The sequence below is a fragment of the Camelus bactrianus genome, chromosome 10 (assembly GCF_048773025.1).
Source record: "Camelus bactrianus isolate YW-2024 breed Bactrian camel chromosome 10, ASM4877302v1, whole genome shotgun sequence".
NCBI lineage: Eukaryota > Metazoa > Chordata > Mammalia > Artiodactyla > Camelidae > Camelus > Camelus bactrianus.
The window spans coordinates 50,624,429-50,644,160 of NC_133548.1; the positions used below are offsets into that span (position 1 = coordinate 50,624,429).

Here is a 19,732-nt window from a genome sequence, read left to right on the forward strand (position 1 = left end):
GCTTAGTCTTCCCCTAAATACGTGAAAACTCGACCTTTCCCGTCCGCTTTCTCGGTTCGTGTGAGATCTCTTCAGTCACCTCCAGGAAACGGTTTTCCCAGTCTCAGATCCCGTCCTCGACCCCTAGCCTTCCAGGCCACTCCCACCCAGGATAGCTTCAGGTACCAGGGATCACCTCCTTTCTGAGTACGACCATTCATCTGTCTTCTTGCACCAGAAGTAGAAGGCAGAGCACCTAGTCTGTACTTTCTGGCTCGTGCCAGGCTCCCAAGAGCACAAGGAATCAAGTCCCAGCTCCACTCTGCCTCCTATCCGACTACCTGGCTAAGGTTAGGATTCTTCTGAGGACACTACTTCCACTGATTACACCTTCTGAGGACCTGGGGAAGAATCCTCCTCCAGCTGCTACCCTTGTCTGGCCCCTTGGGGCTGTGTGTGTGTATATATGTGTTTCCCCAGATGATTATTCCTGCCAGGCTAGGAGAACACAGGAAAAATCTTCCACTTCTTTTTTCTGTAGTTTACTTGGGTCAAGTTTTGAGTGCGCTGTGTTTGATCTTTCTTCAGGTACCTGCTTCAAGGTACAGAGAATATTTTTGGGTTCAGTGTTAGTGCCTTCTTTTAATTGGATCCACTTTTTCAAGACATTAAGCAAAACTTTTTAGCTAACCTTCCTTTTGCTGGATCCTTCTCCCAGGCATTTGTTTGGCTTTGTAGGAAAGCAGCAAGAATTTCATACCAGCTGATCCTACTTTATTCTGTTCCCAGTAACTGGCTAGGTTAAAAAAAAACCAACTCTTTTGGTAGTCTTTAAGACTTTTAGTATCTTTCTGTTTAAACCATAATTTAGGCTGAGTGTTACTTTTCCTGAACTACTAGTTTAAATTAATAATTTTTACATAATAATGGATGAATATGGGCAAAGGGATCATTCGTAGTGTAATTACTTGGCAGCTCAAATGTTGGCAAAGGAAGTGCTTTACCAATTTGTTGTTAGATCACGTTGGCAAGTCCATACATGGTCCAGAGAAGGTCCATAAGGGAAGAGACTTAAAATCGTGCTTTCTGAACTAGAAATTTGTAAAAAGTGACACTCAAGGGTCTTCAAATATTGGATGGGCTATGATACAGAGCTGTTAAACTTTCTGTATTTCTCTAGAAGGTGAAATTAAAGCCTGTGGGTGGAAACTAACTGTAAAGGAAGAGATTTTACTTCAACATAAGGGAGATTTTCAACTAGAAATGTAATCATTGAATGGGTTGACTTCAGAGGTGGGGGCTTTCTGTCACTGAAAGTGTTACAACAGATATTTCTCAACTAACATGAATATTTTAGGGGGAATTAATTGGTAGAGAAAAGGGGTTGGCTTTAGTTGACATTTAGGCCCTTTGCAGCGTTATGGGTTGATGTAGATAATAATGAGCCTTAGTTTAGAATCAAGGATTAGAATAAAAAGAAAACTGACAGTTAAGTCATGTGAATTATGAGAGAGCGAGATACTACGGTTCTGGCAGATATCTCTGAGAAATAGGAAATGGCTCTTTAGTTCTAAATGTCCTCAGAAGAGGAAACTGAGCAGACTACAGGGAGGGTTTAGACATAGGAATCAGGAGTTGCTAGAAGAGGATGAGTGAGTGTTGGCAGCCCTTTGCACATGTACTTTGGGAGAAAATAATCTGGAGGAAGTTGAGGTCAAGTCTTCTTACCCAGCAAGTAGTAGGTATCTATCATACCTTTGAGTAAGGGATTTAACCTTTGAAAAATATGCTGATTAATAATGATGTGTTTACAACAAATGTAATTTTATCATTATAATACTTACATTAATGATAGAAATGTTAAGGATAATAATAATGGTGATAATAGCTATATCAAAGTGCTTCTTATGTACCACACTTTGCTAAGCACTTCATATATTTTATTTTTTTTGATCTTTACCATAATTGTTATTATCCTTATTTCACAGATTAGGAAATTAAAGCTCTAAGAAGCAACTTATCTAAGGTTGCAAAAAGTGGTGTAGAGGTAGTGTTCAAATTGAGGTCTGACTGTAAACTGCTATACAATATCACTTCTGTCACACATTTGTTGTTTTGCTCCTGCATGCAAGGGATAAGGACGGTGTGAAGTAGTATACTATCACTGATGACAAATTGAATAACTGTTCAAGAAGCCTATCTTTCCGCATTGGGGTGTGTGTATTTTGGATAATCTAAAGACCAGTTTGGGGAATTGCATGTCAAGATGGCAACAGTTCTTAGTCATTGAAAAACCTGAAATGCTATCTTCTTAACATTACCCAAGATGAATTAAATTCCTTTTTTGTCTGAGTGGATTGCAGGGACCAGGGGAAACGGTAGAGGGTTTCTCTTTAGTTGTGAAATAGTAAGTGCCTTGATGTGCCAGAAGTTATAGGAACAGGCATTCCTCACTTTGCTTGGTAGTGTGGGACAATACAAATGACCATGCAAGTTAAGATCTGGAAAAGTATTCTTAACAATCAATGAGAAAAGTTATGAGTGTTCTGTGACCTTTAAACATTTCTGTCAAACACTGTAAACCTTCTTATTGGTCATAAATATATAGAAAAAGAAAAAAATAGTAAAACTAATATTTAGTACACTGTAGTTTAAAAACATTGAGAATTAAAATGTTTTATTTCTGTGTAGAAGAACTTATCTAGAGTAGTCTGAACAGTGCTTGCCTTCTTGTCAGGTAATATAATATAGAATGAGTATTCTTCTATGCATTGGTGAATTGTCATAGTCCTTTTTAGGTTTGGATCAGTTTCCAACATTTTATTCTTTGCACTTTCAATATTGTGAAATATCTCTCAGAGTGAAATGCAAATTTGCTGGCATCACTTCTGGTCCATCTTCACCCTTTTCTCACAACCACTTTCTTCATTTGTGTTGATACGTTTGCCTTCACTAAGTTCCTCTGGCAGCATATCTAGAGTCTCTTGAATGGCAGTAGGGTCAAAGTTGTCATGGTCAGCTATTCTATGACTCCTTTTATGTTTGATTGGGATTTTATGTCCAACATTATTATTTTTTGTTTTTTTGCTGCACTTTCATCATTGTTGGCCTGTTCCCTCTTTCAGTTATTCATTTTTGTAAAACGTCACGTACGTTTATCACCAGTAGACAAGGAGGCAACTCAGTTACACGCTTTGTTGTCAATACATGAACTGGATAAAGATGTGCAGTAACTAATCACCAACAGACTTTGCCCTGTTGCTTTATCCATAGTTAGAAATTTAGGCGGAGAGATATTTTTCTCTTAGCACTTTGAGGATATTATTCCATTGTATCTTGGCTTTTAATGTACTGATGAAAATCCACCAACAGCCTAATTGTTGTTCCTTTGCAATTTATTTTGTCAAATCCACCAACAGGCTTTGAAAGAAGTGACTCGGTTAGTAACTGATCATGATGTGCTTCTATTATTTATATAGTGATTTGTGGACTGAAGGTGTAGTAGTGAAATTTGTACCGTAATCAGTTACTCACAGTTAATGTATTGTGGTAATTGAAATTTGAATTGTGTTTTTGGGGAATCAGTATTATTTAACTAAGCTGTGATAACCAAAATTTGTACATATTAGAACCCTGCAAAATGAAGACTGCCTGTGTATTTCTAATCCTAGTAACATTCTTACTAAGTAGGTGGTGTTATCCCCATTTTACAGATGAGGAAACTGAATCTTAGAGGAGTTAAGTAACTTGAAGTTAAGAAGTTGTGTCATACAGCTATTAAGCAGCAGAAATGTTATTCAAGTACAGATCTGACAACTCTTTCTACCAAGACATACTGTCAGTGTCTTTTAAAGTACAATTTCAGGTGCTTCCATTTTCATGGAAGAAATATTATTACCTAAAGGGAAGTGGAAGGGAAATCTATGCTTTAATTGTGGCCTCAAAGGAGAATTACTCAGTTAAATTTTTTTCAGAATGTTAAGTTTATTCAGCAAATATTTGTTGAAAACTTATTTTGTCATTGACTTAAAATAAAAAACTATACATAGACCATATGTCTGTTCAAGGTAGCTAATAAGCCAGTAGGGGTATGAACAGCTAAGTTCAAATAGGCATTTCCTACTTTCAAGGGAACTGCATTCCTAAAAATGTATTTGAAAGAAGAATGGGCAAAAATTGACATATTATGAAGGAGGGTTTATTTATCAGAAAGCTAAAACTATTTTTAAATTTCTAATTATGAGTTTCATAGAAGCTGCCTCAGTCTGAGGAAGTAACCTGATTAGTAAAACTTTCATAGATCAGGAGAATGAATGGACCACTTAATAACCATCTCCTTTTTGTACTTGGGCTAGGATGATTCAAGCTATGTAGGTGTTGTCCCTTCTTACAGGTTTGCTGCCTGTCTACCCATCCTATTCATAGAAATTGGGTGGAAGGGAAGTAGGGCAACCCTCAGTCTCTATATCTTTATGATAGGATTCTCTTAGATGGGGTAAAGGGGTAAGGGGTCTTTCCTTCATTGTCACCACAGCACAAGACTAGAGGGGCTTTAACCAGCTGCCTCTACCACACAAACATGCTACAGAAGGCATCTAGCTGCTTGTACCTCCTTGCTGCCTTTTCCTTTCCTTTTTTTAGGCCCCTTCCCACTATCTCCCCTGAATAGTAGCCTCGAGGATGTGAACATGCTTCAGGCCTTCTGGTCCTGAGGCTCTGTGGGCTGGCAGAGGTGATGTCCCTGTCACCTTAAGGAAGATAGTCTTATCCCTGAGCCTTATTGACAGCCAAGTAGCACTGCCTCCGACTGATAGCTCAAAAACACGGTAAGTCACCTAAAGAGTGAAGGCCAAATTAAGGGCCAAAGTCAGTGTACTAGAGGGTTTAGATTTAATGAATAGAGACTTAGATTTAATTAATAGAGACTTAGATTTAATTTAATCAGAGACGGCCAGTAAATTGTTCCAGGTGTTGTGATGGACATATGTATGTGGTACATTGGAATGCAAGAAGTGGGTGCTTATTAAAATCTTAAAGCATAAAGGCTTTACAGTGCTAGTGCTGGAAGAACTGCCATACCAGCTGGCTAGTTGTTTGTTTATTTGCTTATTTATTTATTTATTATTGTGGAGAAGCACATAACAATTACTGTCTTAACCATTTTTCAGTGTACATTTCAGTAGTAAGTACATTCACGTCATTGTGCAGCCGATCTCTTAAACTCTTTCATCTTGCAAAACCGAAGCTCCATATCCATTAAACAACTCCGTATTCTCTCTCCGCCCTACACCCTGGCAACCACTCTTCTACTTCCTGCCTCTATGAATTTGACTACTCTAGGGATCTCATATAAGTGAAATCAACAGTATTTGCTTTTTTGTGACTGGCTTATTTCATTTAGCATAATGCCCTTGTGGTTCATCCATGTTGTAGCATGTGTTAGAATTTCCTTCTTTTCAGAGGCTGAATAATATTTCATTGTATGTATACATCACATTTTGCTCATCCATTCATCCGTAGATGGACACATAGGTTGCTTTCACCTCTTGGCTGTAGTGAATAGAGAGGCCATGACATGGGTGTTCAAATCTCTTTAGGACCCAAAAGTGGAATTTCTGGATCATATGGTGACACAGCAGCTGTTTTAACCTTTTTATTAGGAAGAAGCATTTTATTATGTTCTTTCTTGGGCCCCATTAATTAATTATTGTCATTACATAAATTGTAATTTATTATTTTTACATAAATTATAATTATTAATGTACTTTAATCCCTGTTTCAAATAATCAAAGGCACATGTAACTGTCAGAGGAGATCTAGTCATTGTTACTACACTGATTGATCCATATGAGATATATGAGATAAGACAATGTATAATCAATACATTACTGTAATGTATTGATATAATTCTGGTCCAAAGCAAAACAGAATAATATTTTCATTTCAGCCTTAACATGGATAAATGTGATTTTTGAAATATTGAAAATATCCAATAGAAGTAATAAAAGCTAACATTATGCAACACTTAATGTCTAAAGCTTTAATGTGCATATTATTTTATAAGAACCCTTATTATAATCCTTATAATAACTCTTTTAAGTTAGATTCTGTAAGTTGCCTATTTTATAGATGTGGAAATTTAGAGCAGAAAAGGGTTAAATAATGTGCAAAGTTTTCCGCTTTGCAAGGGGCAAAGTAAGGATTTGAACTCTCATAATCTTACTCCAAAGCGTGTTTTCTTTTCTCCCTACCATTCTCTTTTTTACTGTTAAAATCAGCTTTTTGAGGTATAATTTACTTACAATAAAAGGCATCCATTTTAAGTTATAGTTTGAAAGGCTTTGACAGATGTATACATCTCTGTACCCAGCATCCCTATCAAGACGTAGACTGTTTCTATCACTCTGAAAAAGTTGCCGAACAGAGCACTCATCTGTAATCATATGGTTACTGCTTGATCTCTGAGGTAGGTACTATTCTAATCCTAATTTTGTAGTTGAAGACAGTGACGTTTAGGAAGGTCAAGTAACCTGCCCGAGGTCACACACTATTAAGTGGCAGAGCCTAAGCGACCCAAGGGTGCATGATTCTAAAGCTGTGCTCTTAACTATCGTACTGTCTTGTCTCCTTCCATTACTACTTTTTCTGACCTCAGTGGGTCCAGGGACCTCAGTTTGGTAATGCTCTGATCTTCTCATTTTACAAATAAGGAGAAAGGCCTTGGAAATTGAAGTGATTTGCCCAAGGTTATATTGTAAGTTAGTGGTGAAAACTGGATCAGAATCCACATTCAGTAGTTTCTCAGTATGGGAAATGTTGGAACTGAGGAGGATGATTGTCACATGTTGTTGATGTTATATTGTTAATGAGCTACCAGGTCATAGGACTTCCTCAGGACAAAAATAACTCCTAATGAACTTTTTTTTTAATAGCAAAGAAACCTGACATCTATAGAGTGCTTTACAGTAGTGCTGCTCAGACTTAAATGTGCATGTGAACTACCTGGAGGTCTTGTTAAAATGCATATTACAGTACAGTAGGACTGGAATGTGGCCTTAGATTATGCATTTCTTTTAAGCTATCAGGTAATGCTAGTGCTGTTGGTCTGGAGACTGTACTTGAAGAAGCAAGACTTTTCAGTTCACAAAGCACTATTAATTCTTTTTTCCTGTGGGGTATAAGTGTTATCCCTGTTTGTATGTAGTTCAAAAGAATAAGGGACTTGTTCAGGATCACAGGACTAGTACTGGAACCTAGGTTTCTAACTCAAAAACCAAGTGAGGCGCTGACCATCCCTCTCCCACCTCCCCACCACCAAGCAATAACAGACCGAAAACACCACATGTGAAGGAAAGTTTGAAAATGATTGTCCTGGGTAATGAGCTAAATTGAACTTAAAGTTGAACTTATTACATTTTTGTTTTGGAAACAGGTTTCTTCTCATTTGTTTCTAATACCTTCGCCAAGCTCAAACCAAACCATCTTTCAGACTTAGGTCTATAGTTAGTAAATAGAGTTTAGGAATAGAGTAGTCCCTCCTTACCTGTGGGGATATATTCCAAGACCCCTAGTTTAGTCTTCCTCCTTTTCCCTGTACTTACTACCTACTTTCCCTGCTTACACTGTGCTGCTGCTAAAACTAGCTATTTAGTTATACTCCTGTACGCATTTCATTGTTCATGCTTTTCCCATGAGAGGTAATAATAAATTGTTGTTGAAAGTTATGAAGTTTTGAGGTGGTTTGTTATTCATTCAGCAATAGATAACTGAAACAGTATTGAGATTTGAGTTTTGAGCAATTTTGATTTCCTTTTGTGTAACCTCAGAGATGCCGAATTACACCGTATCTTTTATTTTCAAAGATGAGGCTTTAAAAATAATAAAGTTTAATATTTTTATAGGAACCTCTGTCTGAAGGTTTCAAAGAATTTTATAAGCCTCATTTTATTTATCACTATTATACACTCATGAGACTTAAAAGGGGTATTTTACCAAGTGAAAGTAAGTAAGTACCTCAGGGTTGAAATAATTCAGTTGTGGAGCTGGGAAAATCTTTTACTCATTATAGGTATGGACTCTAGCTCTTAAAATTCTTTAACTTTTCATAGCAAAATACTTCTAACAGCAAGTGGAAAGACTGGATGGAGCCAGAAAAAAAATCAGAACTCCAAAATTACGCATGTTAAAATATTGATACTGCTATAAAAACTGTTTTTATGACTGACATTGAATCATTTATTCATTCACAAAATGATAAGGAGAGATTCTAGATAAGATAGTGTTGCCAAAATGAAATATTATAGTTTCTGGGCTGTTTTACCTGCTGAGTAGCAATTATCTGCACCTCCCACCAGCCCCCACCCCTACATGTACACACATGCTTTTTAAAAGTAGACATGAGGGCGGTCGGGCTTTGTTGTCTGATATTCTACTGATCTGTTGATCACTGGGGTTGATTCAGTTAGGCTTGCCAATCAGATGGATGTTCTTTGTTCTTTCACTACTTTAGGAATGTCCAGTTTAGAGCTTGACAGTTTAAGACAATAATGAACTTAATAAAGGAGAATTATTCTTTGTTTAAGAGCAGCTATCATTAGGTAAACATTTAGCCCCCTGTATAGCCCTTCCCTCATCCCATCTTCCTTTTTCTTCAGAGATAATCACTATCCTTAATTTAATGTTATCATTTCCTAAGTTTTTTTTTTTTTTACCACTTATGCATTCCTAAAAATGTATAGTTTAGGTTTGCTTGTTTTATATTTTATGTAAGTGAAAAATTTTACTGTATGTATACTCTTCTGCAACTTTTTAATAAACTGAAATTGTGGTCCCTACTATCATCCATCTTCCTTATAATTATCTATGTGATAGGTTATATAGCTTTTTACTGTTGTTTAGAATTTCGCTATATAAATATATTGATTTGATTTATGAATTTTTCAGTCATTGGATGTTTTGTTGTTTTCAGTGTTTGCTCTTACAAATAATGCTATGAACTTTCTTGTACATTTTCTGGTACACACAAATATAACAGTGTCTGTATATATTTAGGAGTATAATTATTAGATTGTAGGACATGTCTATATTCAACTTTTATTAGATCATAAATTCTCAAACTTTTTGGTCTTAGGACCCTGTTACACATTTAAAATTATTGAGGACCCTGGAGAAGTTTAGGAGTTAAATCTACTGGTATTTACTATATTAGAAGTTAAAATTAAAAAGTAAATCTTTGTTAATCCATTTAAGATTCATGATGTTCATGTATAACTGAAAAATTGTGCTGTACACTGGAATTTGACACAACATTGTAAAATGATTATAAATCAATAAAAAATGTTAAAAAAAAAAAGATTCATGCCTATGAGAAATGAGATTTATCCTTGCTGTTGAATCAGTAGCTTGTTCCTGTTTATTGCTGAGTAGTACTTCATCATGTGAATATATCATTGTTTGTTTGTCCATTTGCCTCTTCATGTACAACAGGACTGTTTTCAGTTTTTGGCTAGTATGAATAAAGCTGCTATAAACATTCTTACACAAGAGTTTTTGTGAACATATGTTTTCATCTTTCTTGGATAAATTCATAGGAGTGGAATTGCCAGGTCATATACTTAGTTTATGTTTAGTTTTTTAAGGGACTACAAGGCTTTTTTCCACAGTGATAATTTTTCCTTCTCATCATGGAAGTTTTGGGTGCTCCATATATGCAACAACTTTTGGTGTTGCCATCCTTTTTAATTGTATCCATTCTGGAGTGTGTATAGTGGTATCTCATTGTGATTTTAATTAGATTTAATTTATTTACTAATAACTAAAGATGTTGAGCACATTTTCATGTGCCTCTTAGATATTCATGTCTTCTTTTCTAAACTGTCTTTTCAAATCTTTTGCCATTTAAAAGAATTGGGTTGTCTTTTTGTCTTTTTATTATTGAGTTGTAGGGGCTCCTTGTATATTTTGGACATAAGTCCTTCTATCAGATGGATGTTTTGTGACTATTTTCTCCCTGTCTATGGTTTTTCTATTCATTTTCTAAAAGATGTCTTAATGAGGAGAAGTTTTAAATTTTGATGGAGTCTATTTTATCAGTTTTTTCTTTTATGGCTATTGCTTCCCTTATCCTGTCTAAAAAGCTTTGTCTGTGCTCGGATTATAAAGATATTCCCCTGTATCCTCTTATAGAAATTTTATAATTATACCTTGATATTTAGGTTTATACCCATCTCAAATTCATTGTCATATATGATGTGAGATAGGGATTGAAATTTATTTTTCTCCCATATACATATCTAGTTGTTACAGCATTATTTACAGAAAAAACATTTTTCCACCATTGGGTTGCTTTCACTCCTTTGTCAAAAATCAGTTAACTTTTGAAAGTAGGGTTCCTTCTAAATATATGCCCAGGAGTGGGATTACTGGGTCATAATGGTAAGTCTATTCCTAGTCTTCTGAGGAATCTCCATGCTGTTTTCCACAGTGGCTGCACCAACCTGCATTCCCACCAGCAGTGTAGGAGGGTTCCCTTTTCTCCACAGCCTCTCCAGCATTTGTCATTTGTGGACTTTTGAATGATGGCCATTCTGACTGGTGTGAGGTGATACCTCATTGTAGTTTTGATTTGCATTTCTCTGATAATTAGTGATATTGAGCATTTTTTCATGTGCCTATTGATCATTTGTGTTTCTTCCTTGGAGACTTGCTTGTTTAGGTCTTCTGCCCATTTTTGGATTGGGTTGTTTGTGTTTTTCTTATTAAGTCATATGAGCTGCTTGTATTTGCTGGAGATCAGGCCTTTGTCAGTTTCATCTTTGCAAAAATTTTCTCCCATTCCATAGGTTGTTGTTTTGTTTTGTTTATGTTTCCTTTGCTGTGCAGAAGCTTGTAAGTTTAATTAGGTCCCATTTGTTTATTCTTGCTTTTATTTCTATTGCTTGGGTAGACTGCCCTAGGAGAACATTTCTGAGATGTGTGTGAGATAATGTTTTGCCTATGTTTTCTTCCAGGAGGTTTATTGTATCTTGTCTTATGTTTAAGTCTTTGATCCATTTTGAGTTTATTTTTGTGTATAGTGTAAGGGAGTGTTCTAGCTTCATTGATGTACATGCTGCTGTCCATTTTTCCCGACACCATTTGCTGAAGAGACTGTCTTTATTCCATTGTATATTCTTGCCTCCTTTGTCGAAGATTAGTTCACCAAAAGTCTGTGGGTTCATTTCTAGGCTCTCTATTCTGTTCCATTGGTCCATATGTCTGTTTTTGTACCAATATCATGCTGTCTTGATTACTGTAGCTCTGTAGTATTGTCTGAAGTCTGAGAGAGTTATTCCTCCAAGCTCTTTCTTTTTCTTCAGTAATGCTTTGGCAATTCTAGGTCTTTTGTGGTTCCATATAAATTTTATTATGATTTGTTCTAGTTCTGTGAAATATGTCCTGGACCCCAATGTTACAGCAGCACTATTTACAATAGCCAAAATAGCCAAGACATGGAAACAGCCTAAATGTCCATCAATAGATGACAGGATAAAGAAGATGTGGTATATTTATACAATGGAATACTATTCAGCCATAAAAAACGACAACATAACGCCATTTGCAGCAACATGAAAGTCCCTGGAGAATCTCATTCTAAGTGAAGTAAGCAAGAAAGAGAAACAAAAATACCATATGAGATCTCTCATATGTGGAATCTAAAAAAAAAAAAAAAAAAGAACATAAATGCAAAACAGAAACAGACTCACAGAGAATACAAACTTGTGGTTGCCAAGGGGTTGGGAACAGACTGGGAGTTCGAAATTTGTAGATACTGACAGGCATATGTAGAATAGATAAGCAAAATTATACTGCATAGCACAGGGAAATATATACAAGATCTTGTGGTAGCTCACAGAGAAAAAGAATGTGACAATGACTATGTGTATGTTCATGTATAACTGAAAAATTGTGCTCTACACTGGAAATTGACACAACATTGTAAACTGACTATAACTCAATTTAAAAAAAATGTTTAAAAAAATCAGTCAACTATTTCTAGGCTCTCTATTCTATTGATCTATTTGCATATCCTTATGCTATTACCACGAAGTCTTGATAAATGTAGCTTTATAGTAGGCCTTGAAATCAACTATTATAAGTCTTTCAACTTGGTTCTTTTATAATATTGTTTTGGATATTGAGGTCTTATGTATTTTAGTATGAATTTTAGAATCAGTTTGTCAGTTGTGGTAGTTTTAAAAGATGTTCACAGATTCTTTACTACTTCTTTGTCCAAGAGGTAGAACTTACTTTCCCCTTGAATGTGGTATGAATTTAGTGACTGCTTCTAATAAAATAAATTAGAAGTAATGTGTTGAAACTTTGGACACTAGGTTATAAAAGGCATGACTGCTTTCCTCTTGGCCTCTTTCTTGGATCACTCACTTTGAGGGAAGCCAGCTCTCATGTCATGGAGAAAGGTCTGTCGTGAGGAACTGCGACCTCCAGCCAACAGCCAGGTGAATTAGCCATCTTGAAAGTAGGTCTTCCAGCTCCATTCAGACCTTCAGATGACTTTGGAGTTGGCCAGCATTTTGACTGCATCCCCAAGAGAGATGAATCTGAACTGCTTCCATATTTTTGACTCTCAGAAATTATGTCAGATAATGTTTGATGTTTGAGGCTAAGTTTTGAGGTAATTTGTTATATAGAATGGATAATACATCAATTTGTATTTAAAAAGCCTACTAGGATTGTATCATATCTATAAATAAGTTTGGGGAAAACAGACATATTAAAAATATGAGTTTTACCTGGATAAAGAAGATGCGGGGTGTGTGTGTGTGTATATATATACACACATACACACAATTGAAAACTACTCAGCCATAAAAAAGAATAAAAAATGCCATTTGCAGCAACATGGATGGACCTGGAGATTGTCACTCTAAGTGAAGTAAGCCAGAAAGAGAAAGAGAAAGAGAAATGTCATATGATATTGCTTATATGTGGAATCTTAAAAATAAGGACACAAATCAACTCATCTACAAAACAGAAACAGACTCACAGATATAGAAAAACAAACATATAGTTACCAGAGGGTAAAGGGGGGTGAGAAGGGAAATTTGAAAATTGCACCTCTGGGGGAGTGATGGAAATGTTAGCTATCTTGATTGTGGTAGTGGTTTCATTGTTATATACATCTATCAAAATTCATCAAACTCTACACTTGAAATATGTGTAGTTTACTGTACAGGAATCATACCACAATAAAAGTGTTAAAAATAAATAAATAAAAATAAATAAATAAACCTAACTCCCCCTCCGCCCACCAAATACAAGTCTTACAGTTCACCATGTTATAGTTCTCCATATACTTAGGTCTCTTTTAATTTCTCTCAGTAGTTTTCATTGTAGAAGTCCTAAACATCTTTCAAAATTTATTTCTAAGTTTTTTATATTTTTTGATGTTCTTATAAATTGTATTTTTAAAATTTCGTTTTCCCATTGTTGCTAGCATAGAGATATAAAATTGATTTTTTATCATCCTTGTATCTTCTACCTTGCTAAATTCACTTAACTTTTTTGTCACTAAGTAAACAGTCATGTAATCTGTGAATAGACAGTTTCACTTCTTCCTTCTTAATCTTTTTTTTTTAATTAAGGTATAGTCAGTTTACAATATTGTGTTAGTTTCTGGTGTACAGCATAGTGATTCAGACATATATACATATTCCTTTTCCTGTTCTTTTTCCATTATAGGCTATTACAAGATATTGACTATAGTTTCCTGTGCTACACAGTAGGATCTTGTTGTTTATCTATTTTATGTATAGTAGTTAATATCTGCAAATCCTGAACTCTCATTTTATCCCCCCCACACCCTCCCCCTCCTGGTAACCGTAAGTTTGTTTTCTATGTCTGTGAGTTTGCTTTTCAGTCTTTATGCATTTTTTTCTTGCCTTATTCCATTGGCTAGGGCTTTCCAGTACACTGCTGAGTAAAAATGATATGAGCAGACATCTTTCCCCCTTTTTTTTTATTTAAGAAGGAAAGCATTAAATATTATTAGATATGATTGGGGTTTTTTTATTATTATTATTAACTAAGCTGTAGGTCTTTTGTAGACATCTTGGTTGAGTAAATTCTTTTCTTTTTCTGACTTGCTTGAGTTTTAGCATGAGTGGGTATTGAATTTCATCAAATCTTATTCTATATCTGTTGAAGTGATTTTGTCCTTTCTGTTAATATGATGAATTACACTGACTGATTTTTTTTTTTTAATGTTGGACTACCTTTGCTTCCTTTGTCCATTTGGACATGATGTGTTATCATCTGTATCTGTATCTATATCTGTATCTGGGTTTGATTTGCCAGTATAGTTGACCCTTGAACAACATGGGTTTGAACTGTGCAGGTCCACTTATGCAGGGATTTTTTTCAGTGAACATGTGCTACATTACTTCATTACTACAGCACTACAGTACTGAAGTACTCAGTGGTTGGTTGAACCTGCCCATATGGAACCCATGGGTATGGAGCCCACAGGGGCAGAACACAGACTGTAAAGTTATGCTCAGATTTTCAACTGCTTGGAAGGTTGGTGCACCTAACTTCAGTATTATTCAAGGATAAGCTGTATTTTTGTTAAGGATTTTGTATCTTGTTCATGAGAGATACTGGTCTATAATTTTGTTTTTCAATATGTTTCTTTTGTCAGTTTTTTATAGGTTGTATTTTTCAAGAAATTTATTTTATGTAATTTGTTGAATTTATTGGCATAAAATTATTTCTGATATTCTCTTATTGGTCTTTTAATGTCTCTAGAATCTGAGGTGATCTGTGCTCTTTCATTTATTGGTAATTTGTGTATTCTCTCTTTTGTTGATTAATCATCCTAGTGGTTTATTAAATATTGCTAATTATGTCAGAGGTTCAACTTCTGGCTATGTTAAATTTCTCTACTTTTTTTCTTGTTCTACTTTATTTTTTTCCTCCTACATATTTTTTATTCAATTTATACTTTTTTAGTTTCATAAGGTAAAAGTGTAGAACACTAATTTTAAAACTTTTTTTTAAAAAATAGAATCTTTTATGGTTATAAATTTCCCTCTTAGCACTCTTTAGTTATATACAACAAATTTTGATATGCTTTATTTATACTTTTCCAGTGATTTCTTCTAAATGATCCATAGGCTAAAGAAGAAATCACAGGAGAAGTAGAAATAAGCTATGGGTCCTTAAGAAGCATGTTATCTAATTTCCAAATATTTGGAATTTGTAAGTTATCTTTTTGTTATTGAGTTCCAGTTTAATTTCATTATGTTTAGAGAATGTATTTTTAAATTCTTTTAAACTTATTGGCTTGTTTTATGACTTTGTATGTTTTACTTGGTGAATGTTCCACATGCATTTGGAAAGAATATATATTCTCCTGTTTGTGCATATATTCTGTAAATGTCAGGTCAGATTGGTTGATAGCATTCAAGTCTTCTGTACATTTACTGATATTTCTGTCTGCTTCTATTAATTAATAAGAAGAGTGTTGGAATCACCAGCTATAGTAGTATATTTTGTTCTATCTCCTTTTCCATTCTTATGTGTTTTGATGCTGCATTTAGGCATGTACACTTCAGGACTGTCATGTAATCTTGACGTGTTCACCTTTTATCATTATGAAATGTCCTCCTTTTTCTCTGACACTATCCTAAGTTCTGAAGTCTATTTTGTTTGATATTAATGTAGCCATTCATCTTATAATTTGTATTGCCATGGTACTTCTTTTCTATCATTTTTATTTTAACCTCTCTGTGTCTTTACATTTAAAGCACTTTTTTTGTAGTAGTTATAGTTGGCTCTTTTTTTTTTTGCCTTGTTTCTGTCTTGTCTTGTACTTTAGTTTATATGGTTTCTATTTCCTTGGATTCAAGTTCACTGATGTTTCTGTTAAGCACATAAAGTGAGTTTGTTTGTTTTTTTAATTTTAGGTATTGTATTTTTCAGCTCTGGAAGTTTCATTTAATTTTTTAAAAAATAGTTTATATATTTCTCTTTGTTGTATTCATGTTTTTCTTTAAATCCTTGAACATGTTCATAAGAGGTGTTTTAAATCATCATCTGCTAATTCCACACTTCCTTCATTTCTAGGTCTGATTATTTTTCCCCTGGTAGCAGGTCACATTTTCCTGATTCTTTGCATGTAGAGTAAATATATAAATTTTGTAAGGACTTTTATCTGTATCTGCTTTAGAGAAAAAATAGTTTGAAAGCAATTTCCAATTAAAATGATAGTTGCAAGTATAAAACAAATAACTTTTTTGAGCCATTTGAAAGTAAGTTCCCAAGATAATCTTTTATTACCCTTCATACTTTATTGTATGTTTCCTTCAAACAAGGATATTGTCCTATATAACCGCAATATAACCATTAAAATCAGAAAGTGAACACTGATATATTACTACCGTCTAATCTTGTTTAACTTACTAAAATTGTCCCAACAATGCCCTTAATAGCAACAGCATCCAATCCAAAATCACATGTTACATTTACACTTCATGTCTATTTAGTCTCATGCTATCTGGAATATTTCCTAAATCTTTTTTGATCATTATCACTTTGGTACTTTTAAAGATTATATACCAGTTACCTTGTAGAACGTCTGCTAGTTTGCTTGCAGTCTGGGGACTCCACCCCTCAATAGGATTGGGTTAGTTCCAATTCTTGCAAAGGGAAAAAAAAAGCAACTCTTTTCTCAAATTGGATTAAGATTCTAACCTAGTCAAACTCTCAAAATCAGAAACCTAGAATTTCAGGGCAGAATCCGAATAGTCACTCCTTTAACTCAATGCAGTACTGTTCATCTTAATAATAGTAGAATCTCATAATAACTACAAGAGGAAAACCATGTAATTCTGTTATACAATTGCCTTGTACACTTTCTGATAACTCTGAAGTTTCTTTCAGTATAAACATTTTGATGTACATAGTTCTGAGCAGTGTAAAAACAAACCACAGAAATAGGCCAGCTCTTCAGTGGGACCCCAGTGAAGGTCATTTTCACCTTTCTCTGCCAGCTCTTTTCTGAGCCCCACCTTGAACCATTATTCTTCATTTGTTACTCTCATTTGGGTTGGTCTTGGCACTAACTGTTCAATTAAGTGAACAGCAACCCTAAAACTTTTTGTTTAAGTAAGGAATCCTGTAGAGTCATAGTTTTATTTTACTTTTAAGTATGAAAGGAGAAGGAAATTCCCAAAGCTCTTCTAAGAAAGAAGTATTGCAAGTATTTATTTATCTTTTTAAAAACAAACACAACCCTGAACAGACAACAATTTAAATATTGACAGAGCAACAGACTATCAGGTTTATGGTTGAGTTTGGGCCTACCATTTCATTCTTTTTTTTTTTGGTTTTACTTTTCTCTGTTCTTTCTTTTCTACTTTGAAAAAAATTTTGAGTATTTTTTGAGAATTCCATTTTAATTTTCCTGTTGGCTTTTCAGCTGTATTATTTATTTAGTGGTTTCTCGAGAGATTACAGTATACATGTCTAACTTTTCACAGCTCACTTCATGAAAAATGTGCAAATGTGAAGAATAAGACAACTGTATGGGTCCATATCCTACTTACCTGTTCTTTATGCTATAGTTGTTATGTGTATTACATCTACATACATTATGAACTTCACAACAGTTATATGTTAAAAGTAAATACATTATAATAAATTGAAAGAAAAAGTCAAAATAATTAACTTTTGCACTTAACTGGAGGTTTATATTTCCAGTGCTTTTTATTCCAGTCTGAGAATCTGGATTTCCCTCTGGTGTCATTTCCCCTCAGTGAGTTTGAGCATCTTATATCTATACGTTTTTGTCTTTAATCATATTTTGGAAAATTTTGGTCATTCTTTAAATATTCTTTTCTGCCTTAGTCTCTCTCTCCTATTATTTGTTTCCAAATACAAGTATGTTAGACTGTTGGATATCATCTAACAGGTCTATTAAGATCAATTCATTTTACAAAAATCATTTTTTTCTCTCTCTGTGCATGTGCAGGTTGGATAATTTTGATTGATCTGTCTTTAGGTTCACTTACTTTTTTTTTCCTGTCATCTCCATTTGTCTGTTAAGTCTATTTAGTGAATAATTTATTTCAGATAATATATTTTTTCAGTTTTAGAACTTCCATTTAGTTCTTTTTTAATCTTTTCATTATTGGTAGCATATTTTGTTTTAATTCATTGAGGATAGTTAAAATAGCTGCTTTAAAGCCCTTGTCTGCCTTTTAAACATCTCTGGGTGATCTCAGAGTCAACCTAGCTGATACTCTTTTCCCTTGAAAATATGTTTCATTTTCCTGGTTCTTCATATGTTGAATAATTTTAGACTTTATTTTGGACAGTATGAATGTTAAATCGTGGAGATTCTGTCCTTTTGTTTTTGTTTGTCTGTTTTTTCCTGGTGAGTGTTGTTTCTTTGGTTTTAATTGGCAGTTAATCGTGATTGACTTGAGTTGAACTGTGAACTCTGTTTCTTGACCAGCATCTCCTTTGCCTTTAGTTGAACTTCTTCTAACCTGTCATAAACATGTGTGGTTCTCTAATGGTAGAGATATAGACAGACAGAATTTGGGGATCTCTTCTCTGTCTTATTCCCTTTAAGGATTTCTCCATTCTCTTCATTGGTCATGTTTCTTCTGGCTTCAGTTTTCTGGTTCCCCAGGATAAAAAGCCTATAGTGTTGCATTCCCCAGCTCTTTGTGTGCTGTACTTGGCCCAAGGCTGAAAGCTGTGAAAATGGAAACTCTCTTTGTACAACTCTCCTTCTTCAAGTGTGTACTTTCCATTAGAGTCTGTCTACATCTCTTTTACTCTCCAGTGCTTTCAGGTGAAATCTCTTTTTGTATTATTCCAGATTTTACCTTTTTTTTTTTTTTTTTTTTTTTTAATAGAGGGAAAATTAGCCAGTAGGGTCTTACTCTGTCATTACTGGAGTCAGAAATGTATTTGGTCTCTTTTAATATATTCCATTTCTCTCCTCATTATTTTCATGTTTTTCTTTAGATTCTTGAACATAGTTATAATAGCTGATTTAAAACCTTTGCCAATTTCATCATCACTGTCATTTCTGGGTTGTTTCTTTTGACTGATTTTCTTGCTCTTTAAACTTACTTAGCAGTTTTTGTTTGGATGTTGGACATTGTAACGTGATGTTGTTGAGTGACTAGATTTTGGTGTCTTCCTTTAAAGGGTGTTTGGCTTCTTTTTGGCCTGCAATTAAATTTCTAGTCAGCTTGTCCTTTCAAGGCTTATTTTAAACATGATTTTGGGTGGGTTTAGAGTTGTTATCTTTATTCTTTTGCTAGTTTTGCTTCATTACTAAAACGTGACCTTTCTGGGATCCCTACTGAATACCCTAGGTTTTCAGTGTGGTCTCTGTTCTGTCTGGTCACACCTTGAAAGTCTCCAGCCCTGTATACTGTGATAGTTGTTCAGTTTACAGCTCTGTAGTAGTCCCCCTACTCCAGGAGTTCCTTTCTCTACCTATTGGAATCTTACTCTGTGCATGTTTAGCTTAGTATTCAACAGTAGATTCAAGAGGATCGCTTATAGATTTTTGGATCTCTTTCTCTACAAAGATACCTCCTTTGGTATTCTGTCTTATAAATTTTGATGTCCCTATCTTTCTGAAGTTTAACCCGTCTCCTCAATTTAGTGAGACTGCTGTGCTGTTTGGATTCCCTCTCCTCGTACTAAGATCTAGAAAATGCATCCTCTA

The 19,732-nt window shown here is 34.6% G+C and overlaps 1 protein-coding gene across 3 annotated transcripts in view; it reads left to right on the forward strand.

Annotated features, from left to right (window-relative positions):
* The window catches only part of ACER3 (alkaline ceramidase 3), a 206,010-nt gene that overhangs the window by 59,822 nt on the left and 126,456 nt on the right, over positions 1-19,732 (forward strand). The window lies entirely within an intron of this gene.